At 41.6% G+C, this 27,464-nt stretch overlaps 1 long non-coding RNA gene across 1 annotated transcript; it reads right to left on the reverse strand.

Annotated features, from left to right (window-relative positions):
* Positions 1-565: 565 nt before the first annotated feature.
* On the reverse strand, positions 566-26,728 carry LOC131478379 (uncharacterized). The gene is made up of 6 exons (XR_009244443.1): positions 26,595-26,728; positions 21,977-22,002; positions 10,902-10,962; positions 8,394-8,501; positions 3,618-3,743; positions 566-622 (listed from the first exon to the last, which is right to left on the reverse strand). It is a non-coding gene; the product is annotated as an uncharacterized LOC131478379 (long non-coding RNA).
* Between the last annotated feature and the right edge of the window lie 736 nt (positions 26,729-27,464).

A 27,464-nucleotide genomic window follows, 5' to 3' on the forward strand; every position in this document is an offset into this window, starting at 1 on the left:
AAGAAAGGATTTATGTTTCCTCCATATTCTAGAACTATGCTAAGAAAACGAATACACAAAATAGTAAATGGATTTTAAACACTGGATTTGGATGTGCAACTCTAAAAGTTATTTTTAAATTCTTAATGAGAAACTTTAGTGTTATTGCTTGAAATGGCAGCAAGCATTTCCTGTTCTTTCATGGTCAAAATATTGGAATGGGGGAATAAAGTACTTTTACTTAAAGAACAATGTGTTTTTCCCAGGATTAATGTATGTGGGATTCCAGTACAGAGCAAGCACTACAAATTAGTGTTCGAATATGAACTGTGGAATGCACACACATTGTTGGAGCCACTGTCTTATAGCCACTTTGTGTTTCACTAAACAGGCACATCAGTTACACACGGACAGACATTCGAAATCATATGAAAACACAGATCTGGGGCTTCCTGGCTTCTGGGTTTTACCTCCCTGCAAACCTCTATACTACCCCTCTCACCAATCACGTTCGTTTGAGCCCGTCGAGCGTTTTCCCTATAGGCAGGAATCTGCTTCCGACACGCTGATAGTCCAGTAACGGGAGGTTCATGAGATTCTATTTGCTCAGTTTTCGTACAGCAAGGATCTTTGAGCTTCCCACCTGCAGGAGGGGAGGAAGTGAACTGCCAGTTCTCATTCTGCATACATGCCCTTTTGATGATTGCCAGTCAAGACTGACTGCTGAGAGAATCAAGATGATGGAATAGGGTAGGGACATGATTAAACAGAGAAACGTTAGCCAGGGTGAAGCAGAGAGGGCACATCCCAGGAAATAGGAGAGGACAGACCGACAGCAGAGGGGCACCTGGAGACTGACAGACGGGAAAGCAGCGGAGACAACCGTGTGGTGGTGCAGTGACCAGATACCCCAGTGACACTCAGTGAGCAGCTATCTTAACTCCACTGGCGGCCAGAACTCCACCAACAAGGTGGCAGAGGGAGTTCACTAGGAGCTCAGGAGGTGAACCCAAAGAACTGTCCGTCCTGATGATTTGTTTGATTTGACTAGGAGTAGAGAGAGAACAGCAGATCCCAAATGGGTGGTGTGGGAACATGGTAGATTTCGCAGCCCAGATCCCTACCAGAGCCGCAGTGGGCGCCATTTTGTGTATGGAGGCAAAGGCTATGGGGCAGAACTGCACATGCGCTAAACTGGGAGTGAACTCATTTCTGGCTCAGTGCATTGCAACAACGTGATACATTGCGAAAATGGGGGATATGGAATTCAGAAAACTCATTATAAAGCTTCTTATCAACAATGAGAAACACATAGAAGAGTTCAAGGAATTTAAGGAGTATGTCACACAGGAAATAGCAACACTGAAACAAAATCAGGCAGAATTATTGGAAATGAAGACCACAGTAAAGCAAATTAAAAATTCAGTGTAAAATCTCAATAATAGAGTGAATGAATAATAGAAAAAAATCTCAGAAGATATTTCTTGTTACAAGGGGGAAATAAAAAAAATACCAAAAATACAAAAAAAAAAAAATAAATAAAACTAATTAGGTCTGGGTGAAGCTAAAAAAAATGTATTCAAGAATTAAGAGACATAGCTAAAAATCCAAAATGTAAGAGTTATGAGAGTTCCAGAAGATGCAGAAAGAGAAGTTGGGTTTAAAAATGTGCTTAATGAAATAATAAAGGAAAATTTCTCTAATCTAGAGAGAGAATTGGGAAACAACATCCAGGAGGGGCACAGAACAAATCAACAGGCTTGACCAAAAGCGATCTTCACCACTACACATGATAATCAAGCTCTGTTTAGTGGAACATAAGGAAAAGATCCTTAAATGTGCACATGAAAAAAAATCAACTGACATATAGAGGAACCTCAATCAGACTTACTGCTGACCTCTTCCAGGAAACACTACAGGCCACAAGAGAATGGAGCAACATATTCTGGATTCTAAGAGGAAAAAATTGTCAGCCCATAATAACATAACCATCTAGGCTTTCCTTTGTCTTTGAAAATGAAATAAAATTCTTCCACAGTAAAGAAAAAAGAATATGCTTCTTCCAGATCTGCCCTACAAATGATACTTTAAAATGTTCTCTTGGCAGAGAAGATGAATACCACCCACCAAAACCAAAGGCAAATGTGAAGAGCATCCCAGTAAAATAACAACAGAAGAGTAAATCAATTAACAACCCATTAAATGACAAGACCAAATTACCACCTATTCATATTAACTCTGAATGTGACTGGATTAAATTCATCAATCACACATCATAGATTAGACTGGATTGAAAAAAACAGAATCGATCTATTTGTTGCCTACAGGAGACACATCAACAAAGATCAGCAGACAACCATCTTATGCATTTTGATGTTTTTGTTTTTAGATTCATTTCTTAAAAACAGGGTTTTTTTCTTACTAAATTATTCAGTGACTCATAGGTGATAGAGTAGCATCATTTTCTTCAAGAAGGTCTTGATTTCCTTTTCCATTTCTTCAGTGACACATTAGTCATTCAGTAGCATGTTATTTAACTTTATGTCGTTGAAAATTTCTGTTTTTCTTCTGTTGTTTTTGTTTTGTGGCTTTTAGTTTAAGGAGATGTATAGTAACTGTGTAATAGACTATCATATCCAGACGTGAGAATACAATGCAGTATGTATCTCTACTTTCAGATCAAAGATGGACTCCCAAAGAAGCTGTTAACTATAACTGACAATAGGATGCTGGCGTCTCTGCCATTGTCCATGCCCACATTGATGGACACATGACTATTTATGAATTGTGCTGTAGTAATAATATAGGGGAACTCAGTGGGGGAAAGGGACTTGAGGAGGGGGGAGGGAAATCCCAGGGTCTATGGAACTGTATCATAAAATGATAATAATAATTAAAAATGAAAAAAAAGACTGATTGCTGACAATGTTACTGACTATAGAGCTGTGGAGACCCAGAGTCTGATGGGATCAGTCTGCGCAATGCACCCCAGGGCAGCAGAGCAGGAAGAAGAGAACTAAGCACTCATGGCACTGGCACACGGGACTGGCACCATGGCATGACACACTCAGCCTCAGCCTGAGCTAGCAGCATCCCATATGGACATTGGTTCACATCCCAGTTCTTCCACTTCCCATCCAGTCCGGGAAAACAGCAGAGGATGGCTCAGGTGCTTGGGCCCCTGCACCCACGTGGAAGACACAGGAGAAGCTTCTGCCTCCTGGTTTCAGACCAGCCCAGTTCTGGCTGTTGTGGTCATTTAGGAAGTGAACCAGTGGATAGATTCTTTCTGTTTCTCTCTCTTTCTCCCTCTCTCTGTAACTCTTTCAAATAAATAAATAAATAAACTCATAGATGCTCACTACACTTTAATTTACCTTAAAAGTTTAGAAACAATGAAAAATATTGTAAATTTACTTCTATATATCCTTTTGATTCCACTCATTTCCTCTCATGCTAGTAAAAAGTCTTTATACATGCCCTCTTTAAAGTTCCCCCATCACAATTCATCATCTTTGTTTCTTTCCCAGAAAGGAAATTCAGGTGAGGGGAGGGGGACAGAATGATGTATCAATTTGTGGGAAGTGAAGGTAAGCAGGTGCCCATCACTGTTGCCAGGAAATGTTCCTTGACCTTACCTGTTTTTTCTGGCCGTGTTCTGGTGCTGTAACTCCTGTAGTAGTAGCAGCTCTTTTTTATGGTATTGCCAGAGCGCAGACTCATGCAGTACGTAGCGGAGACTTCCATAGTCTTCCGTTGGACCTCTATAAACAATAGAAGAAAGGTAATGCTGCTTCCTCCTACCATCTGTATCTTTTTACAAACCCTCAGAGTTGCAGACCAAGAACACGAGTAAGTACAGGCCCATGAGAAATTCGTGTTTACAATTCAGAGTTTTTAGAATTATAATGTGCATATATATGTGGTATATTATATAGGTCATATACAGTATCAGTAATGTATTGGGTAGATACACTATGCATATGCAGTAGCAGGGACAGCACTCCATAATCAGGTACAACTAAATAACAAAAAAGTCCTCCATGGTTACAAGTGGCTTGATTTTATAGTGAAACAGGAGAATTCACACATAGTAAAACGGGCTTCAATTAGTTCAAGTCAGGATTTAAATGACAAAGGAGTTCTGGTCATATTTTGCTGCCAAATGAGTTGTGAAAAATTTGGAATCTTCAGGAAAATGATGTTGGCTTTTAGAATGTGTATGAGGAAGTATGGGCCTACATCGAACATTTAACAGTTTTTGAAGAGAAAGTATTGTGGTTGCCTGAAATCTGAGTTATTTTTTTTTCTACTTACCTGGAGACCATTTTCAATAGCTTTATAGAGGGGTAGTCTACTAAACTTATTGCTATTGAATTAAGTTTTTTTCCTAAGTATCCACAGTGGGCCCGACACTGAGCTGATAGTAAGCACTATGATGCCCATTTTGCAGGTGACGCTCCAAAAATCTTTGGAGTTGTGGCTTTTGGTCAAGGCTGCAGGGTTGCTGAGAAGTTGTGACAGGAGTATGTCTGATATCAAAGCTCTTCCTTACATTGTTTCCCTCTTTTTTCTTTTCTTTTTTTTTTAAAGAAGGTACTTTGTGATTTGAAGGACTGGTAAAATAGAAATTTATTTTAAATTATAATAAAACTAACTGAGACGGGCATTGTGATAGCGCAGGTTAGGCCGCTGCTTGCGACATCCATGTCCTGCATCAGAGTGTCTGGTTCAAGCCCTGGCTGCTCCACTTCCTTCCAGCTTCCTGCTAATACGCATCCTAGGAGGCAGCGGATGATCCTAAAGTGTTTCAGTTCCTGACACGGTGGAAGACCCGGGGAGTTACAGCCTCCTGGCTTTGGCTAGGCCCAGTCCAAGCTGTTGGAAGGTTTTGGGTAGTAAACCAGCAGATCAAAGATCAAACTCTTTCTCTGTCTTTCTGCCTTTCAAATAAATAAAAATAAGTAAATAGAAGTAGACATTGTAACAGAGCCGGTTAAGCCACAACTTCTGATGTCCACAACATACACTGGACTACCATCCCAGTCCCAGCTACTCTGCTGCTAAATTCCTGTATATGTCCCTAGCAGTGTAACAAGTGATAGCCCAGGTACTTAAGTGTGTGTAAGCCATACGGGAGACCTGGATGGAATGGTGGTTCTTCTGACTTCAGCCTGGTCCAGTCCTGGCCATTGTGAATATTTGAGGAGTGAACTAGTGAGAAAAAAAATTGATGTCTTTCAAATATTTTTGGAAGTTCATTTAAAAAAATTAGTTATCTACTAATTCTTATTTCACTTAGAAAGGTGAGTCTCAAAGAGAAAATTATACTTGCTAGTTAGAAATTAGAAAACCTTTTAGAGCGAAAATAGAAAGCTGTAATAGAAGCTATAACACATGAGTCCTAGAATATTAGCTGGCCAAAATGTTATAGTAGATTATTACCAAGTAACTTATGTGATACAGTCAAGTTTCAATATCCACAGTAAGTTAGGAAAGAAACTAATTAATTGTGACTTTGTGATCCACTGTATGACTTTAAAGATTCTCTAGAAGATTTTCCTGCCTGACAGAGTTTTTCAAAGTCAAACGGACTGAACTGTTATTAGCTATTTTAAATTATGTATTTCTTGCTTCCAGTTCAAAAGAGTGCTTGTCTTTAGGCATTTTGAACTGTCTGAAAAGAGGAAGACCACTTACTTATATCCACATCCAGCCCTGAACCTCCCTAACATTGCTGCAATTTAGAACTATAGTATCTGGCATGAATGATTATATTTTATGATTATAAAGGTAACTTACAAAGCTAACAAATGTCAGAAATAGCATTGTGCTTGGTCTCCTGGCAAGTCATGCAATAGTACTTCATAGCCTCTACCACACTTTTTCTTTTGAGCTAAAATGTGTAAGACAATTCTGAAGACATACTCATGCCTTATGTATTTAGGTTTTGTGATGAGCATCACATAGGCACATTATAGACATGTCTAATATTGAGTAGGAGCTTTGCGGGAATTAGGGTACAGCTTTAAAGTAATTAGAAGTAAGGATTATGGCACTCAGCAAGTGTGGTGAATGTAGAAGGGAATTATGAAGATAGTTAAGGATGCCGAAGTAAGGGCTACAATCAAACGGGATGAACACTGGACATAAAAATTTCAAGGGAAGAAGACTGGTGTCTGACCGCTGAAATCATTGCATCATGGAAAATGTGAGGCTGTCACGGACACGGGGACTCTGCTGGAGAGAGCATCCCACTGGGTGGTCACCCAGCCACCCCCAGCTCAGCTAAGGGCTGCTGTCACTTCTTAGGTCCGCTGCTTGCCTGCTGTCTGAGGGCAGAGGCTGAGCACAGCTGGGCAGGAAATGATGAGAGCCAGAATCATTGCAGCCACAGCCCAAGTTTGCTCAGGCATTTCTGTTGAGTTAAAGATGAAGGGACCTGGAAATCTTTCTGATAATAGCCGACAGAAACTGCAGAAGTGAATCAGACACCGATACACCAGAGATCTCTTCTCACTGCTTACTACACTTGATTAGTCTGTGAGGTTTGACCTCAGGAAGCACATCCCTCTTTGAATTTCTTATTGCCATGTTACCAGTGCCCTTAGGTTCCATTTGTTTCTCTCCCATGAACCCACGTGAGTCTGTTGGTTCTTCCTCTTCTGTTCCTGAAATGTTGATGTTCCTCAAAGTTTTGTCTTTTAACCTCTCGGCCTCTAAATTCTCTTTTTAGGAAATCTTGCTTGCTCGTGACTTCAGCTGTGTTTTTAGAGACTGGTAACTCCCCTAACTGTAACACTATCTCTGATCTTCCCCCTGAGCTGTTTGTTGCCTTTTCTCCCCAGGACCTTTGGTATCAGCCTTCTTAAAACATTTTGCTCTGTTTCTATGTCAATCCTCCTGAATTCTGGCTCTTTCTACCTGGGTGACTTACTGCAAACCCAAGTATACTCCTAATGCTGAGTGTGCGTTTTCATCTCTCTCCATCCCTCAGTTTGTTCAGCCTATCATTAACTCCTATAGACTTTACCTTTCAAATGTATTTGAAGTCTAGTCCCACCTGCCCTTTCTGCTGCTTCGGGTCAGGCCTGGAAATGTGTGGCTTTGTGAGCTGTAGATTTTGTAGCCCAAGGGAGGAGAAGGAAATAGATGTGTACTCTTCCTTGTTGATTGAGGGCACAGAAATAAATTCATTTGGAAAAAGAAGATATAATATTTCTTCCATTTCAAGTCTTAAGAAGTGGTTGGTACATGCCAAAAACCTGCTTGTATCTGTTGACTTTTTCACCAGGAGTGTTTAAGTCGTTACAATTTTAGTGTTAAGCCAAGATAATGTTCTTGAGAAGGAGATTTTCTAAGGAACAATGGTAACAATGTAATGTATTCCAGTGGTGCAGATAAGGCTTTAGGGTTACTGAACCCTTCGAGGTGGGATTACATTTTAACTTTTGTGTGAATGCCAGCAACTCTGGCTTCCCCTCATTCCAGCACCTCTGGAGAGCTCGCTTGCTTTTTTTTTTTTTGAGAGTTCAGGGTTGTAGAAGCACTTGCATTGAATCACCATTTCTGCACAGAACATTTTGAAAGAACTTGCCTGTTATCTCTTGGCAATTGGAAAACCACAGTGTTTTCCCTGGCTACCCAGGGACAACATGGGTGAGCCATGACCTGAGAGTGAGTCAGTCTTCATCCTCCATATTTTTGCAGTCCACAGGGACTCCATTATCACTTTAGTTTTACTGCTCTCATATAAGATTCATTTACGTCATTCCTTCCCAAGATAGATAAGCTAAAGAGTCAAAGATGTCTGTAGCCTTTTCATCTCAGAGCTATTGCCTCTCCCTGATGTTGTATACCATTAGTCCAGACTCCTTGGGTTTGTGACTTAGGTAGGACTTTAACAGCATTTGGTCAGTTTTGCTTTACTTGGGGACTGGGTTATTCAGTTCTATTCATTTGATATTATCTCCTTTACCAAGTAACAAGTCCAGACCATGGGCTTGGTATACCAGATATCTTAATATTTGATGAAGAAAAATGGATCAGCATAAACATTTTACAAGTTAACCAAAAAAAAAAAGTTTTGGGATTTGATGGCAAGTGGTATGGAGAAAGAAAGGGGTGATATAAAAAGTTATATTTACATTTATCTCTAGTCACAGGTTTAAGTTATCTAAGCTATTACTGTCCTGTGATGTAGCAAATTAGCAAGAGTTGCCTGTATATAAAAAGGCTGACTATGTGTCTGCTCAAAACTAAAGCTGCCACCATATTGTGGGCCATCCCTTTTAATTTTAGCTCTTATATTCTAAGTAAGGTTGAGTAAAACAGCATGATGAACACCAAAATAATAAAGATTTAATGACATTTTAAAAGCATGCAAAACACTTAGGAATACTTAAAATCCTTACTTTTTGGCTTGGCAGGCTTGACTGAGGTGTTGCTTAATGTGCTATTCGGCTTTGCTGAGGGAACTTTGTTGGTTGAATACTTCATTTTGGTCAGTTTTCAAGCTTCTGCTGAATTAAAATATAATGTTAGCTCAATTATCCCAACTTGAAAACTGCAAAGAACTATGGCTAGCTCAATATGCAATTGATAAAGTAGCCCAAGAGAAAAAATAATTACTTAAGTAAAATTTGAGCAAAGTTTTCTGGCTACATTCCTGTTAGCACTTAGAAGACAAGAAGAACTGCAAAGAACCTTAAATTGTATTTAGTGAATTTATTATTAATAGTACTATTTGCATTGGAATCCTGAGATTGTTTTGTTACACGATGGTATAGGATAAATAATTATATATATAATACATGCTGTATGATGATATGATTTGCAAGGTGGAGGAACACACAAAGGCGCATTCAGAGAAGTAATTTCCATTCTCTGTTTTAATTCTGCATGTTCCTGCAGAGGTCAGAGGCGGGCAGGGCCAGTACTGGGAACTGAGAAGCCAGCTCAGTTCTCCCACGTGGGTGGCCGGAATCCAACCACCAAAGTCATTGCTGCTGTCCCCAGTGATCCACAAAGGCAGGAAGTCAGGATCAAGAGCTGAAACTGAGCACTGAGCCTAGGCATTGCGGAACACGTACAGGCAAGCATCCTGCACTCCTCCCTCAACCCCAAGCCTTATATGTTCTCTGGGACTGCCCGTACTTCTAGCAAGAATTGTTCCTTTTTAAAAGTATTGTTCTTGTGCTGTATCAGCTCTTCTAAAAGGCTGAGAGAGAACAATTGAATTTTTAGGTTAGAGGATTGATTAGAAGATAAACTTTAGATGCTCAGCTTCTTACCCTTCTCTCCGCGAGTGTGCCTGGGAAAGCAGTAAGACAGCGTAAGTACTTGGTCCTTGCTGCCCATATAGGCTTCCAGCATGGGGTTCCCAGCTGCTAACTTGAGCTTGACCCAGCCCTGACTGTGTGGCCATTTGGGATGGTGAAGTGGCATATGGAAGAGTTCTCTTTACCTCTCTCCATTCCTCCCTCCTGTCTGTCCTCTCTTTGTCACTTCGCCTTTCAAATAAAGGATGTGAATCTTAAAGGAAGGTAAACATTATGCATCCTAACTCCTTGGCCCTGGACAACCCTTTAGAGGCTGAAACTCCACATTTTCTTATATAGGAAGTGCTAGGATCTTATATGAAGGTTGTCTGTCTTCCAAGGTAGCAGCCGAAAACCCCTATTCTCCCCAGTCTTGCAGTGAGAAGAAATATCACTCGCAGACATGAATTCTCACTTTCCTCCTCTGATTCTCTGAATTTTACTGATCAAGAACACTTAGAAACAGAGAAAATTACACATCATTCTGTTGAGCTCCTAACCTTACAGAGAAGTAAGCCGAGACCCTGAGAGAGTAAGTAAATTGCTCAGGCTCACAAAAATGAACAAACAAAAAAACAGATTCTGGACCAGAGCCAAATCTCCTGACTTCCATATTAACATATATATATATATATATATATATATATATATATAAAAATATATATATATATAAGCTTATTTATCCCCGGCCTTTCTTCCTTTTCCTGAAAATGTAGTAGAAAATCAGAGCTGGGATATTTAACTTCCAACACGCAGCCTTTCTTATACACCAAACAGTTATTCACCTGGTTTGAAGTAGTAAATAATATATTTAATTTCTGCCTGTAATATGTAAAGCAGTGCACTGAGGTGATCCTATTATTGCTAAATTCTACACTGTACAGGAAATAGTCCACACGTTGCCCTGTTCAAGTAAGCACAGGGATAACACTTAACATGAAGCCTCCTGCATTGCTGGTTTTGTTTTATTCAAGAGTATCTATGCATTACTGAAAATATTTCTAGTCCTTAAAAAAGGTTTCATTTCCAAATAAATCTGGGAAATATTTCAATTCATATCCTATGTCATAGAGAGTCAGAGTTCACATTAGTGTAGTAAGAGTGTTGATATTGCTTTATTAAAGACTCATGAGTTCTTTTATTGAACTGACTTTTAAAATGATTATGTGATCGTATAACCTCCCCTTCTATCTCACACACTAGCTTCCCAGAACAAGTGGAAGAACTTGACCCCGCAGCAGCAATACCTTCTATAGCTGAATAAGATACTTGTGAAACTGGAAATACCACATTTATGATGGAATCACTAGCAGCTATTCTAGAATTTTGTAATCAAAAGCAAAATCCAGGAAATATTTTCAAATTGCATCCTGAAAAATCAAACATTTTGTTTAAGATAATCTCCAAATATTTTATCTTAATAAACAGAATCACCTTCTTTTTAAAACCAATTTTCAGACTAATATTTAGTCCTTACTCATTTATTTTTACATCAGCAATATTGCAGGACACGTGCCAGTATCAATAGCACGGGGCTCTTTTTGCTGTTTTCCCCATAGTGACATGCAGTAAAAATTTGGGCACACTGGTTATGCTACTTACCGAAGTGATGCCTGTGAAGGCTTGTCCGATACCGTGGCTTCCTGCAGAGAGTGAGTGGTAGCTGTAATGACATTTGCATTCTACTTATATGCATACACAACAGATTAAGCAACACTGGGTGACAGCACTTGATGAATGTGATAATGCAAATAGAATCAGCTGAATAGATTAGGTTTTGTGTGGGAGCATATCTTTTTCCGATTACCAAATCCTAAACAGAGCTTTCAGAGTTTTAGGGATTTAAATTCAGTGAATTATTAATTTTTTTTTTAAATAAAACTATTCTGTGGACTCTACATAATGTTTATTCTACAGTGTAGAGGATATAAGGGTTAGGATTACTGCAGACTGTTTAAATGCCTTTGTGCTTGCCACAAAGAAGTTGAGAAACATTTTAAGGCATATTTTCTGATGATAAAAACAATGTATATAAAAAAATATATATATATAGGTATTCTTGGAAAGTGTGAGGCTGTCAGGAATATATGTATGTTTGACATTACTTTTCAATGTAGAAATATTATTTCCTCCATTTCTCACTAAAACTCATAGTACAAATATTTTATCATGTATATTTACACATACTAAACACATTCCTTTACAAGTAATGTTAGAAATAGCCTTTGACCATATGAATGTACCTTAACCAGTCTTTTAATGATTAACATTTTGTCTGTTCCCAGGTTTTGCTTTTCTTTTTTTCTCCCCAATCTCACTAGTAGCAGGTAGGGTGTGTGTGTGTGTGTGTGTGTGTGTGTGTGTATGTATGTATGAGAGACAGAGAGAAAACCTTGGTAAGCTTAAATTACTAGTAATGGAGTAGTTGGTTCAATGGAGCAATGCATCTTACAGTTTGATATGTATTAGTTAATTGACTTCCAGAAGTTTCTATTGCTTCATAATTTTGTCAGTAGTTCTGGTGAGGGCCCTTTCCCCCATGCCTTTAGCAACCATGGGTGTCGTCACCTTTAAAGTGTCTATCTTCACTCTTCAAAAAATTGAAATCATCTCATACTTTGGATTCTTTTATTTAATGAGACTGAGCATCTTTCTAAAAACATTTGTTGTCATATATATGTATGTATATATATGTTGACTTATTTATATATATGTATATGTGTATATATATGTATGTTGAATTATTTGGACAGAGTAAATTAAGAAAGTAAATGCTTATCAGTGATATATGATGCTACCTTTTCTTCTCTGTTGTTTATCTTTACACTTTGCTAATGACATACTAAAACATGAGTTTCCAAATACTGTATGGAAAAATTGATACTAGTTTTCTTCTAGAAATTCAGGTTTCATGTCCAGTTTCAAAACTTCACTTGCTTGGCCATTACGCCAGCTCCTGGCAGGTCAATTATAATAGCCTTAGCAAAAATGCAATGCGACTAGAGCTAGGCTATTATTAGTGGGACTGATGAAGAGGAAATAAAGATGACATGTGCTGTGGGAATTATTTAGAGTCCTTGAGTGTTGGTTTCAGACAAGGTTCCAGAGAGCCCTGGTATCGTTCTGGGTCATGCAGCTGCTCAGAGACTAAGTCAGGGTTAGAACCTCTTCCAGTTCAAGAGCGCCCAGGTCTTTCTGGATGTGAATATGCCAGTTTTGGATTGGGGAAGAATTTTGATGGTGAAGGTGAAACTTAGAGGGAGGATTCATTGGCAGGTACAGAGAATGAGTTTGATGTGGGCTCATGTAGTTTGAGGAATTTGTCAAAGGACTTTATAGAAATTCCAGCCAGGAGCTGGAATCAGGTTTGGGAGGGCTGACATTGACCATGAGGATTTGTGTTACGCTTATAAAAGCAGGATCGTTGATGGCCTGAGAACAAAAGAAATTGTCTCAGCTGCATGTGGAGCAGGAAGAGAAAGTTACGGAGAAGTGACACTCTGAGGAATCTTACCTTGAAAGAGTAAAAGAAAAGGACTTAGTAAAGATGAATGAGAAGCAGGGAAGAGGTCTCAGTATGAAGGCTAAGAGACAATAGTCTCAACAAGCAGGCAAGGGACTCTAAACTCTATAGTAAGACTATAGAAAGCAAACTGAAGACTAGAGACCTTCAAGCAGTCCTTTCTGAATGGTGGGAAGTTTCCAAACAACTGCAGGGGACCACACAGAATGACAGGACAAAGTGCCGACTTCTGAAACTGTGGAATGTTCTCAAGAGGAAGCAGAAAGAATGGTGGCTTGGCAGAGCTGTGTGAAGAAGGGAAGATGCCACCTTCCAGCTAGGATCTTGGGCAAGTTACTTGATGTACCTAAAGCTTCAGTTTCTTCATAATAATGCTTTTCATATTTCAAACTAAATGGGTTGTTGTGGGAATTAAATGAGAAGGTAGGTTTAAGCACTTAATCTGTAGTTGGCACCCAGTGGAATTCAATGTATGTTTATAAAATTATTATTATCGTTATTAATGTTTATCTTGGGATGTGGATTTTAAGGCATATTTCAATGCCAAGAAAAAAAAAGGAGTCAATGAAAAGGGGAAAACCAATATTATAGTCCCAGGGGAGACAGAGAAGGCATGCTAGAAGAAAATAGATGCTTTCTGGGCAGAGAAAATCCCCAAGGCAGAGACCCTGAGATGAGCAGAACCCGCAGTATTCAGGAAACCAAGAGGTCCAGCATAGCTTTATCCAGTGGGCAGTGGCAAGTGCATATTCGAATCTAGTGGAAAACATGGAAGGGGACGGAAGCTAGGCTTTGAGTTGGGCTCCGAAGACTGGACGATAGAGCTGACATTTTATTCAATGTAAGATGGGAAGCCAGAGAAGGATGTTAAGTAATATGGACGTGATTTGGTTCCTGTCTTTATAACTTGTGTTCTGTTACTTGAAGAACAAGAAAAAGATGATAAGACGGATGGGATGAAACCAGTAATGAACCTGTGTAGGAGTTCAGACTCCTAATACTGGTGGTGACAGTATTTGGAGCATTTTATGAAGACAAATGCCTTACATACATTAGCTATAATGGTCACCATGATCCTGGAGTTTGGGAATGATTATCTCCCTTTATCGGGTAAGAAGTAGATAAGAGGTTGTGTTGCAAATACCATTTAGGTAATTAAAAGGAAAGCTAGAAGCCGTCTACGCTGTCTGACTCCCTCCCCTACTCTATGGAGAGCATTTGTAGAATGGGGTAGAATTGAATTCCTGGATCTTAAATTCTGCTCACTATCTTGTCAAGTTTGTCTGCTCTTGCATGGAAAGAGGACCAATGATGGGCATGTGGTGGGATCACACAAACTGTTACGTTGCTGGCTAATGGAAAATTGACCAAACAGTGCCTTCAAACTCCTCCTGGCTTGTAGGAGGGAGAGGAAATGAGAATTATGACTAAGCTTGCCAGCACATTGTGACTTCATTCTGGGAGATGTCGTAGGAGAGTGGCATTGGAGCCCGAGTGGAGGCTGCTCACATGAACCTTGTGCTCCCTTGAGTGGAGCAGTTTCACTTTTTTCTGGGAGCTGGAGTAAGCGACGTGGAAACAGTGAACACGACTGACGATTGGAGAACAGAAAAGAACACCCTCACCTGATGAGCAAGACTCACCCTCAGTGGGTCTCGCCCAGCCTCTACCCCGCATGCTGCTTCTCTGGACCAAATACAACACCTCCCTGAAGAGATCTGGCTATTCAATCTATGACTGTGACAGGAGGGTTGGTATAAGTTTGTAAAGAGTCTTCTTCTCTTTTATCTATTATTATTATTATTATTTTGGTTGTAAGGTGACTGGCTCAGTATTTATGAAGTGTTTTGGTGCCTTTCCACCATTTTTCTGGAAGCAATATTATCATTTTTTTAAAGATTTTATTATTATTATTGGAAAGCCGGATATACAGAGAAGAGGAGAGACAGAGAGGAAGATCTTCCATCCGATGATTCACTCCCCAAGTGAGCCGCAACAGCCGGTGCTGCACCGATCTGAAGCCGGGAACCAGGAACCTTTTCCGGATCTGCCACACAGGTGCAGGGTCCCAATGCATTGGGCCGTCCTCAACTGCTTTCCCAGGCCACAAGCAGGGAGCTGGATGGGAAGTGGAGCTGCCGGGATTAGCACCAGCGGCCATATGGGATCCCGGTGTGTTCAAGGCGAGGACTTTAGCCGCTAGGCCACGCCGCCGGGCACCCCCCCAAAAAAATCTTTAAAAAATGATAATATTGCGGTCCGGTGGCCGGGCACCCCCCCAAAAAAATCTTTAGAAAGTGATAATATTGCGGCCCGGTGGCCGGGCACCCCCCCCCAAAAAAATCTTTAAAAAGTGATAATATTGCGGCCCGGTGGCGTGGCCTAGCGGCTAAAGTCCTCGCCTTGAACGCCCCGGGATCCCATAGGGGCGCCGGTTCTAATCCCGGCAGCTCCACTTCCCATCCAGCTCCCTGCTTGTGGCCTGGGAAAGCAGTCGAGGACGGCCCAATGCTTTGGGACCCTGCACCTGTGTGGCAGATCCGGAAAAGGTTCCTGGTTCCCGGCTTCAGATCGGCGCAGCACCGGCTGTTGTGGCTCACTTGGGGAGTGAATCATCGGACGGAAGATCTTTCTCTCTGTCTCTCCTCTCTGTATATCTGACTTTGTAATAAAAATAAATAAATCTTAAAAAAAAAAAGATTTTTTTTTGGAGAGAGTGATAGAGAGAGAGAGAGAGAGAGAGAAATTGATCTTCCATCTGCTGGTTTACGCCCCAAATGACTTAAACCCAGCAGCTGTGCCAAATCAAACCAGACCAAGGACAGGAGCTGAGAACTCCATCCTGGCCTCCCATTTTGTAGTGGGAGTTCAAGCACTTGTGCTGTCATCCACTGCTTTTCCAGGCACATAAACAGGATTTTGAAGTGGAAGTGAGCAACTGGCACTCAACCTGGCACTCTGATGTGGGATGCCAGGTCACAGGTGGTAGCCTAACACCCTGTGCCAACATGCTTGCCCTAAGTCATTTTCCTGTACTGCCAATACCTGCCCCGTCTGCCTTGCTGGTCTCTCCCATCTCTCCACAAGGTGTCTTTACTGCTCCTCTGCTCGCCATGCACCGTCACACCTTCAGGCCTTTGCTCAGGCTCTTTCTCTTGCTGGTGATGCCTCTTCCCTCACCTTCTAGAATATTTGATCCTTGAAACCCAATGCAAGTATTTTTTTTATCTCCCTAACAATTCAAAATCAACATTTTATTGCTTCCTCCTTTACTAGACTCCAATGTCCAACACTGTTTGCCTCCTCCACTGGCCTGCTCTCTCCTTGGGCACTGCTAGATGACTACGTCTTAGTCATCTTTCTGTTCTCAGAAACTACCAAAAGTGGGTGCTTAGTAAATGCTTTATAATTTTGTGCAGTTCTTGAAAAATCCTTATAAACTACGTAAGCTTCCTCCATTGACAGGTGTGGGAATCCTCTCCAAACCACAAAGAACAGTGAGGCTGGGACTTGAACTTCTCCAGGATGAGGCAGACACTGTTCCATCACCCTCAGTTACAGAAACTGCAGCTGGATGTAATGAGGTGCGAGTGACTAAAGGCACACTAAGCTTTACTAGTCATAGACTTTAGCGTGACTGTCCTCGTTGTAGTTAAGGAGACACTAGAGTGTCTTCTACACAACGCTTTGCCTCTTTCAGAGTCTAGCAAAATGATCATTGCAGAGCGTGCTGTTAGATTTCACCCATGCGCAAATCAAGCCATCACTTCTCCTTCAGCATGTTTCTCAAGAAACTGCACTGATGTTTGAGATTTATTAAACACACACCAACAACAACAACAACAACAAAAACAACACCCACCATTCTGATGTTGGATCCACAAGCACTTTCAGTCCTTGGCTGTTGGCTCCTGAGCCCTTGTCGCTTCTTCCTGCTGTGTTATTAGTCGTGCCCTCCTAGTCACAACTTCCCCTTCTGAACTCCTTTTTAAAAAATCCTGACCTGTCCTAACTCAGGAAGATGTTAGTTTTTTTTTTTTTCTACTCTTCTTCTTTTTAAAGATTTATTTATGTTTATTGCAAAGGCAGATTTACAGAGAGACGGAGAGACAAAGATCTTCCATCTGCTAGTTCATTCCCCATGTGCCTGCAACTTAGCCAGAGCTAAGCCAATCTGAAGCCAGGAGCCAGGGGCTCCTGCTGGGTCTCCCACGCAGGTGCAGGGTCCCAAGGCTTTGGGCCATCCTTGACTGCTTTTCCAGGCCACAAGCAGGGAGCTGGATGGGAAGTGGAGCAGCCAGGATGTGAACCTGTGCCCATATGGGATCCCGGCATTTGCAAGGCGAGGATTAACCACTTAGGCACTGAATTGTGCCTTAGATGATAGCCTTGGAAGCGTCTGTCGGATCCCTCCCTAATCTGTGGACAGGATAAACTTTGCTTCCTTTGTCCTCAAACCTCATCTTGATTATTCTTACTGGGCACCATTCATCAGGACTGGACTCAGCCCCCCAGAACCCAGATCTTCTTGCTCTTGGCTCAACTTTCTCACAGAAGGAGCAGCTGATTTTCTGGCTCATCTGTGATTTGATTCTAGAGCAGGAATGGGGAACCGTTTTTTTTTTCCCCTGCTGAAAACATTAGTACAGTGTTACAAATATCCTGCTTTTGGATATTTGTAAATGTAAGTACAAGGTCCATACAAAATTACCAACTTAAAACAATCTACCAAGTAGACGAAATGAATTTCAAGTTCCACCTGTAAGGTTGCCTTGACAGACCCAAATTACAGCCTGACACAACCCATAGACCAGAGGTTCCCCACCCTTGTTTGGAGTGACCAAACATTAAAAATGATTGACTTCAGCTTGTCTCGTTCCTTTCCTGGGCCCTTCCCTGTGCCTCACACGCTTTGGAGTTCCTCACTTTGGGGTGCCTCAAATCCGCAGTGGCTTCTGGAGAAGCAGACCCACACTTGCCTTCCATTCCCAAGCCTAGCTCCAGGAATTTTTCTCTCTCCTCAAATTCCTAGCACCTCTTCAGATCTCTGTTTGCCCCTCTGAAAAACGAGTAGGAAGTTGCATTAAAACCAGGGTTTCTATACCCTTGCTCCTCTCCAGGCCGCATCTCCCGCCCCGTTCCCCTTTCCTCAGAGCTTGTGACTACAGCGGCCACCTGCAGCTTTACCAGTGCCTCGTGCCTCAGAATAGGAAATCGTCAGATAATTCACGTATTCTGCCTCCGCTCTGTGTGCCCTTCTCCTCCCCTCACCACCTGTCTTGGAGTTAGACAGGTTAAGTTAGAAAGAAAGGACCAGATTAGTGAGGAGTCCTATTAGGTCGACACTGATCTGTCTCAGTGCAGACATCTAGCTGAGCCGTAGACTTGGCTACCGTTTGTTTTAAGACAAAATTGCAGTGAAAAGTGAAGTTGATAGTCTGTAGTGATTTTGCATATTTTTCCCCCTCAATGCTAGAAAAGCATAGTATGTGTGGGGGAATGGGGCCAACATGAAACAAATGGATATTTGATTTCAGTTTTTAACTCTGAAGTTCAAGGTTCAAATTTTTTTTTCTTAAAAAGTGTTTTAAGTAAAACTAAACAAGTACTATGCAGAGTATGAGTTTATTTGGAATTCAAGAGCATATGAAATATTTAGGGGCCTGGCGGCATGGCCTAGCGGTTAAAGTCCTCACCTTGAAGGCCCCGGGATCCCATAGGGGCGCCTGTTCTAATCCCGGCAGCTCCACTTCCCATCCAGCTCCCTGCTTGTGGCCTGGGAAAGCAGTTGAGGATGGCCCAAAGCTTTGGGACCCTGCACCCGTGTGGGAGACCTGGAAGAGGTTCCTGGTTCCCGGCATCAGATTGGCGCGCACCGGCCCGTTGCTGCTCACTTGGGGAGTGAAACATCGGATGGAAGATCTTCCTCTCTGTCTCTCCTCCTCTCTGTATATCTGGCTTTCCAATAATAATAAAATCCTAAAAAAAAAAAAAAAGAAAGAAATATTTAATAGGAGTGTGTGAAGTTAAAGAAAAGTTCTCTGGTACCTTTTTCTTTTAATAAGTAACTCTTATATGTAGTGCTCAGTAGGGGCCAGTATTATACCAACAGCTTGGTATATCTAACTTGTTATCACAGCGATTTTGCCAGGGTGGTACTGTTTATTTTTTAATTTTTTTTATCTTTTACAGATAAAAAAGAAAACTGAGTCACAGAGAGTTAAGGTAACTTGCCCAAGTTTCCATAGCTTAAAGTCCCCAACAAACAGTTTCAGAGTTCACAAATTCTCCAGGAAGGGCTATACAAGTCCTAACCTATTGACTGGCAGATGTGCCTCTGTACAGAGGAAGAACTTTTGCTTCCATACCAGCCTCCCACTTCAGGTTTTCTAGGTAGAAAAGCTTTTGCTGGGGCTGGGCTTTACGGCATCATGTGTTAATCCCACTGTTTGCAAGCCAGTATGAGTCCCAGTTCTCTGCTTCCAATCCGGCTCTCTGCTAGTGCACCCTGGGAAGACAAAAGAAAATGTTCCAATCCTCGGGCCCCTATCACACACCAGAGAGACCTGGATGAAGTGCCAGACTCCTGCATTTGGCCCGGCCCAGCACTCGTCTGTGGTATCCCACACCAGAGAGACCTGGATGAAGGCCAGCCTCGTGCATCTGGCCCGGCCCAGCACTCGTCTGTGGTCATTTAAGCAGTGAAGCAGCAGTGGAAAATCCCTTTCTTTTTCTATCTCTTTTCTCCTTGTCTTTCAAGTAAATAAAATAAAAATCTTCAAGAAAGGAGGAAGTTTTGCTGCTAGGTAATTTAAAGTGTGAAGACCAAGTGCAGTAGCCTAGTGGCTAAAGTTCTTGTCTCGCATGTGCCAGGATCCCATCTGGGCGCTGGTTTGTGTACTGGCTGCTCCACTTCCCATCCAGCTCCCCCGCTTGTGGCCTGGAAAAATGGTAGAGGATGGCCCAAAGTCTTGGGACCCTGCTCCCGTGCGGAGGGATCCAGAGAAAGCTCCTGGCTCCTGGCTCCTGGCTTCAGATTGGCTCAACTCTTGTTGTTGAAGCCACTTGGGGAAGTGAACCAGTGGATGGAAGATCTTTCTCTCTGTTTCTCCTCCTCTCTGTAAATCTGACTTTCCAACAAAAACAAACAATGAATCTTTTTTAAAAAAATTAAAGTTTGAAAGTATGGCATTAGGCCCATGCTGTAATTTGACCTTACAATAGGGGGTAATAGGTGGTGGCTTTGTTGCTATACCACCTGTGGCAGTCTGGCTAGTAGACAGATTTAACAACATCGTAAGAGAAAATCATTATCTTTATAGCAGGACGAGGGAGTTTACAAAAGTTTTTTATGAAGTACATCCCTTTTCTGTAAAATATATATATATATATATAGTGCATAGAGCCACAGTAGATTTTTGTTAAAAGCAAAAATAATCCCTGTATTTTTTATTAATGCAAACGTTTCCTTTTATTTACTTAGTATTAATTATCAAATGATTCTGTATAATACCGAGTATAATACAGTGTAATAATGGAGTAGTATATCTTGAAAAAACTTCCTGTTAAAAATGCCGAAGCTAGAATATCTTAAGAAATATTTCAGAAAAGCTTTTTCAGTCATTTTTTTGAACTGTCACGAAAGTAGAGAAGATACAGAGCCCAGAGGAGTGGGCGGCAAGCACGCAAACTTGGCTTTTGGCTAAGATTGCTAAGTACATGAAGAGCAGAGATAAGATAATGAACTTTGGGCTGTGTGTAAGATGTGGATTCCGGTAGGAAATTGCCTCCTAAATAGAAACTCCTAGTGGACTACATTCATAAAAGAGGGATTGAGTTAAATGAGTTCCACATGCAGAAAGTGATAAATAGGAGGTTTGTTTATCTCACCTCCAACCCTGGTTGGAAGGACACACTTTCTTCTGCTTCTCAGGACAAATTAACCTTCTGTGTTCAGAGTGAATCGATAGCAAGGATTTGGGGAAAAAGCTACCCTGATATATATTATTGGTGGGAATGTAAACTGTTGCGACCTTTATGGAATGCAATATGGAGATTCCTTAGAAATCTGAAAATAGACTTACCCTAAGACCCAACCATCCTATTTCTGGGAATTTATCCAAAATAAATCAAAGTTGTTAGATACACATGTTTATAGTAGTTTGATTTATAACAACTGAGATTTGGAATCAGCCTAGATGTCCATCGACTGATTAGTGGATAAAGAAAATATGATGTTAGATGTTATGATATTATATGGATGTGCTTAGTCATCCATAAAAAGAATGAAATCCCGTCTTTCACAACGAAATGGATGCAATTGGAGACATTATGCTTAGTGAAATAATCTAGTCCTAAACAAATATCGCATGTTTTCTCTGATTTGTGGTGACTAATATGTAAATAATTCAAACATTAATGTATATGAGTGAACTTGACATCTTGAGAGAGCATTATTGTTTGTAACCCTGCACTATATTCCTGAGGGACAATTGTCTTCCTATTTAGTGCTTGTTTAGTTCATCATTTAGTAGAGGATTAAGCTTGTGATTATGAAGTAAATTTGAAGTGTGCCATTTCAAAAATGAAAAGTAGAACAGTGAGTATCTGGTAGGACCGGGACCAGATCTCAGATCTTCAAGCTCACAGTAATATTTATGATGGCTCTTCGTTCTGTCCCACCGGTGTTCCTTCAGAATGTTAAAGAACAGCAAAGACGAGCAGGGCGTGCAGCAGAGTACAGGCTCCTTTACCAGGGCATCTTTTAGTCCTTTCCTAAGACTCACATTTGGAATTGTTAAACTGAGTACATTCTTACACAACACAGTGTCTTACCTGTAGAAATCAATGAAGCTGCTCATATTTTTGGATGGAACCAAGGGATGCAGCCTTGACATGTCTCCTTGTGGCTTGTAAGACAGCTGAGGGTGTGGTGCGAAAGGTTAGAGAAGGGTGATTGTAACTGGGTCACAGAGAAATATCTCTAGCCCAGAATCCTGTGGAAGGCGTCAAGGAAGGGCTGGAGGAAATTTCAGCCTATACAAAGGTTTTACTAAGATGTACACAAGGGAATGGCAGGTGTCAAGCTATGGTATGTCACATTGCAGCTCACGGAACTGGATTTTCATGCAGCAGTTCATTGCTTCCGACTCACCTTCGTCCTTTGTTTTTGTCTGTACCCTGGAACATAAAGGAAAACGATTTGCAAGGGTAGGTTATGCCAATATGTTTATTCAAAAAGTATGATCTTGTATGTATGTTCAGGTATTGTGGAAAATTACTTCTAGGTCTTGTCTGATTCACCATAAAGAACATGCTGCAGTTGGCAACAATACAACCAAAACACGTTGCTTAAATGAAGATGAGACCTTGCCCACTAATGTTGACTTTGGCTCTGGGAATGGAACCCAGATTCCCGTGCCCAACATGGTTTGAACAATGTAGTATTTGCACAATTCCAAATTCCTAAAATTTATTAGCTATTGGGTTTTTAAGAAGAAGCATGAGGAGGCAGCACAATTTAGGATTTTGAATGTCTTCTTCAAAATAGAAGTAATACATGTCTTTATGTTTGTTCTTTGGTAGAGAAACGTGCTGATTTGTATACATGTCATGGCTTTCTCAAGCACATACTAATAAGAAGAAATGTATTCCAGTTACCACAGGTACATATTTAGAGCTAATGAGAGTGTGCTTTATTTCCATTCCCATTATACGGGAACATCAGATACTTCTGGAATGGTCCTAGAAGCCAAGAGGCTTTTTTCTGTTGTTGTTGTTGTTAAGACAGCTTTAGAAAACAACAAGAAATAACAAGAGCATGGGGCAGGCATTCCAATCCAGAACGTACTAATAGCCCAAGTGCCTGCCGCAGCCCTCATGGGAGAACCAAATGGAACTCTGCCAGTTTGGGTTTTGTGAACTAGTGAGTGGGCGATGTGTGTGTGTGAGACATAAGTAAAAATATATATATTTTTAAGAAGGTCTGGAAACATCATCACCCCCGTATGTCACGCCCTTGTCTCCCACCCTTCCTACTGCATAGACTGTTGCAGCTACTTCCACATTGTTGACTTCATTCTCTTTACGTGGAATTCCTGGTTGGCTCAGCCCTAGTAACTGCATAACCATACGTGGGGTGAAAAGCACAAATGTGAAAAGACTGAACCCCTCGCAGATATGAGACTGAGAAGATGTTTGGATGAGTTCTCACATCACAGTGCAAATGCCCTCAGTGCAAAGTGTTTTATATCAGCTCAGGGGTTTCACCACCCTGAGGGGCAAATTGGGATTGAGATCTGAGACAGTCAGCTGTGAACACTGCTCTCATTGCACAGGGCATGGCAGCTTTTTGGTAAAACAGCTGTAATACTTGGTGTCTGTAGCATACAGTTTACTATATTAAATGACTGCCACATAGTGACAATTAGGATGATATATTCACAAACCCAATGATTTTAAAGTAAGTCAGTAAAGAAAAAAAGATGCGCTCTCTTTGTTAATAACAGTAATGCTTACCATATGTTCAGGCAATATGAATCTTTTTTTTTTCTTTTGGAAAAAAATGCAGGAAGATGTGGCAAGCATTGTGGAGCAACAGGTTAGACCTCTGCTTGGGATGTCTGCGTGCTTGGGTGCAAACTCCCTCCGCCCCAAATGAAGTAACAAGCAAGTTACTCTCTGTACCCTCTTTAGAAAGAAATTGTTACAGCAGGCATGGTAGCACAGTGGGTTAAGGCACTACTTGGGACACCTATATGCCATATTGTGGTGCCAGTCCTTATCTCTGCTACTCTACTTCCTGTTCAGCTCCCTGCTGATGCATACTGGGAGGTGGCAGAAGAAGGTTCAAGGATTTGGGCCCTTGCCACCTCTTTGTGACACCCAGATGGGGTCCGAGCACCTGGCTTCAGCCAAGCCCGGTTCTGGTTCTTGTGGGCATTTGTGGGAGTGAATTAGGGAATGGAAGGAAGCTCCTGTCTCCTCTCCTCTCCTCTCCTCTCCTCTCCTCTCCTCTCCTCTCCTCTCCTCTCCTCTCCCCTCCCCTCCCCTCCCCTCCCCTCCCCTCCCCTCCCCTCCCCTCCCCTCCCCTCCTCTCTTTCCTCTCCTCTCCTCTCTCTCCTCTCCTCTCCTCTCCTCTCCTCTCCTCTCCTCTCCTCTCCTCTCCTCTCCTCTCCTCTCCTCTCTCTCCTCTCCTCTCTCTCCTCTCCTCTCCTCTCCTCTCCTCTCCTCTCCTCTCCTCTCCTCTCCTCTCCTCTCCCCCCTCTCCTCTCCTCTCCTCTCCTCTCCTCTCCTCTCCTCTCCTCTCCTCTCCCCCCTCTCCTCTCCTCTCCTCTGCTCTCCTCTCCTCTCCTCTGCTCTCCTCTCCTCTCCTCTCTCATCTCTCCTCTCCTCTCCTCTCTCATCTCTCTCCTCTCCTCTCCTCTCTCTCCTCTCCTCTCCTCTCCTCTCCTCTCCTCTCCTCTCCTCCCCTCTCCTCCCCTCTCCTCTCTCTCTTCTCCTCTCTCTCCTCTCCTCTCATCTTCTCTTGTCTTCTCCTTTCTCCTCCTCCTTCTTCTTTTTTTTCTTCTTCTTTTCTCCTTTGCAGGACTTATTTATATATATATATATAAATTATAATTATATATAATATATAATTATATATACAGCAGGAAAAAATCCAAGCTATGAAAAAATAAGTGAGATCCAAATCAGATAGCTGGTCAATGACCAATAAAGGGTTTGAGGTCTGCCCTAGAAGTCTGATTTTTAATATTATGCCATATTGTGTTCTTCCCTTTCAAAACCAAAAACTCTTTCACTATTATAGCATAGCCCACCACCAGTAAGAGCACCACGTGCTAGGGGCCAGCTCCACGGGGAAGGCGCTTCACATCCCTCCCTCCCTCCCTCCTGACTCCCTGCCCCCTAAAGCTGTGTGTCCTAAAACATTCCCTTTGCTTGCAGGTGTCAGCACCAGGAACTCAAGGCCCTGTCGTTCTTTCCTGAAGTCTTGAGCCAATTGCCATTCGTTATTGATTAGGGCTTCTGCCTGCTGTCCAAAGAGTTAATTTTTGATTTGTCTTTCTAATTAGCTTTATTGCAAACTGAGATACAAAGAAAGAGAATTCTGACACTCTTGATTCCCACTGTACTTGTCAACATTTCAACATACATGCTGAATAAAGGATACGTCGATTTTTGGCATAGTCACTCTCTCTATAAAAAAAGACTTCGTGTTACCACACTTACCATCATAAATATTCCCTGATATTTGGTTTTCTTCTCCCAATGCTGCCCCATCCAATATGTTTAGTGGTTTAATTTTGCATACAAATGTCCAGAAGAGACGTGCTGTCAGATTTACCAGTATTGATATTCCTTGGGGGTGTATTTGTTCTACCCCCAGTGCTGCTCCCTCTGTGTCATTCCTCTGTGAAAATGTAATGGCAGGATGGAATTGAGCTTCTTGTACTTTAAGTTCTCGCACATTATTGGAAGTCAGTTGTAAGCTCCAAATTAATCGCAAATCGTGGTCTTTATGCTGTGTCAGAATCTGGACAGCCTTACACCTTCCAATTTTAAATGTCTTCCCTTATTTTCATTTTTGACTGTTTCATCCCTAGTGAAAACTTGGCCTCAGAATTCTTTCCTCTCTTAAGAGATAAAGAGTACACTCTAACTGTAGAATTTGTAGGTTACAGTGATAGGGAAAGAGTAAAAGCATTTAGATTCCTGAGAAAATCAATTTAAAAATCACTCAAGAGCAGAAGGATGTTCCAATTCCTTCCAGGGAAGAGTGGAGAAAATTGGAAATAGGAGCTGAAGAGAGCAAGGCTTGTTCCTTAAGCGTTGTTGATCGCTCAAGGACGTCACTCAGCTGTGAGGTTGGCTTCACACTACCACCCCCAAAATGGGAAAACGAGGATTCTGCAACTGAACATGGCTGTGCAACTTTTGACAGGAAATCAGAGGAGGAGCTTAAAGGACTGGAAAGTGTAACGTGGGAAGCAGTTGGCAGGGGTGCTGGAAACAGTAGGACCATGTGGTCTCCCAGGATGATTCAAGCTGAGGAAGCACAGAATAGAGGAGAAAGCAGGGGTCACTTCAGTCCCACTGAGCCCCAGACCCTCCACTCTCACGTCTCCAGCTCGTGCACAGCCACATCGTACACCTCTGGATGCTGTGCCATTTCCTTCCTTAAAAATAATCTTAAAACATAGATTCACACATAGTACGAGAAAGAAAAGAAAAGTGTGAAGGAGAAAGGTTGTGAAGGAGGCAGACAGCAAAGAGTAAAAAGAAGAAAAAAAAAATCTTCCAAGTAGTCTTTAAAAGAAGCATAGTAATGAAACTGATGAGTTTTTTAAATTACCCATTTATATTACTCTTTACATCTTTACAGGAAAGTGGCAATTTCTCAGATATTCTGTTTATCTCCCTTTTACTGAAGCTCAATTATAAGCAATTGCTAGGAGATTTGTTTTGAATAAGCATTCGAGGTATGATTTAAAATCATCAACTTGCTTTGTAAAGTTTCCTGGGCAACTTTTACTATAAAGACAAAGATAGTCTTTTTGAGCAATTCATTAATAATATTACAGATCGCCAAAAAGAACACACGATTACAAGTTAGTAAAAAGTATGATCAACTTCTGCCATTGCTTGCTATAGTAACTGAACAGTCTAGTATTTTATTTTTCAGAAAGAAATCAAGATCGTTCTCCATGCTTCACAAGGTCTTGCTAGGCAAACCAAAAGCAGCTCCCAACTCTCCCAGCTTTCACTCTTACCTTGGCTCCTTCGTGTGTTAGTCCTTGCCTGAAGAGCTTCAGCTGTGTTTTCAGAGAACGTGCAGACTCTTTTTATTACCCAAATTTGGCACAGGACCAAGTGGCCTTCTAAGGGAGATCTGGGCGGTGTAATTTTCACAGGTTTCCAATTCCCTGTTATGAGCCAAATAAGTTGTAATCCTGTCTGCGGCACTTTCTGCTTTCTCCCTCTGGGCTTGCTCAAAATATAATCAGCAGTTACTCACTTTGTGTTCTTACTGCTTTATTTACTTGCCTTTGTTTCCAGCTCAGGTCAGAATTATGTCATGCAGTTCTCCTCCCCTGCTTCGTCTCCAGATTCCCAACTCTTTACCCACCCCTCATCCTCACTGTTCGGCTCGGAAACTAAAGAACTTCCAAGTTGAGCTCTGAAACTTTGCTTTCATTACCATTCACATGGAAATGTTTTTGCCATTTATATTTTCAGGCCCAGCCATTAGCGTCTGAGTTTATATTTTTTCAAGATCGGATCAGTTGATTGTTCCAAATGTCTTGACACTGGGGCCACCCCCTGTTGCTTGTGAGGAATCTGAAGCTCACCAGCAAATACTCTCAGCTACTCTGCATCCCAGCATCGCTGACCTCCCTCCGTGCTCCCCATTTCTCCTCTGTCCTTGCATTCATCCCAGGATCTCGCCAAAGGCATTACTTTTGTTGCCCAACCTGCGCTGCAGAACCCATCTCTCTACCCCGTGACAAGTTTTCTTCCTACATGCTCTGTCTCTATTTCTTCCGGCATCCATGTTGTAACTAGTGCACCCAACAAAGTGCTGTTCTTTTGTGACTGAGCTGTTGTTGCATCCTGATATTGTATACCAGGTAGAAGATTGC

The sequence above is a fragment of the Ochotona princeps genome, chromosome 31 (assembly GCF_030435755.1).
Source record: "Ochotona princeps isolate mOchPri1 chromosome 31, mOchPri1.hap1, whole genome shotgun sequence".
Classification (NCBI taxonomy): Eukaryota; Metazoa; Chordata; class Mammalia; order Lagomorpha; family Ochotonidae; genus Ochotona; species Ochotona princeps.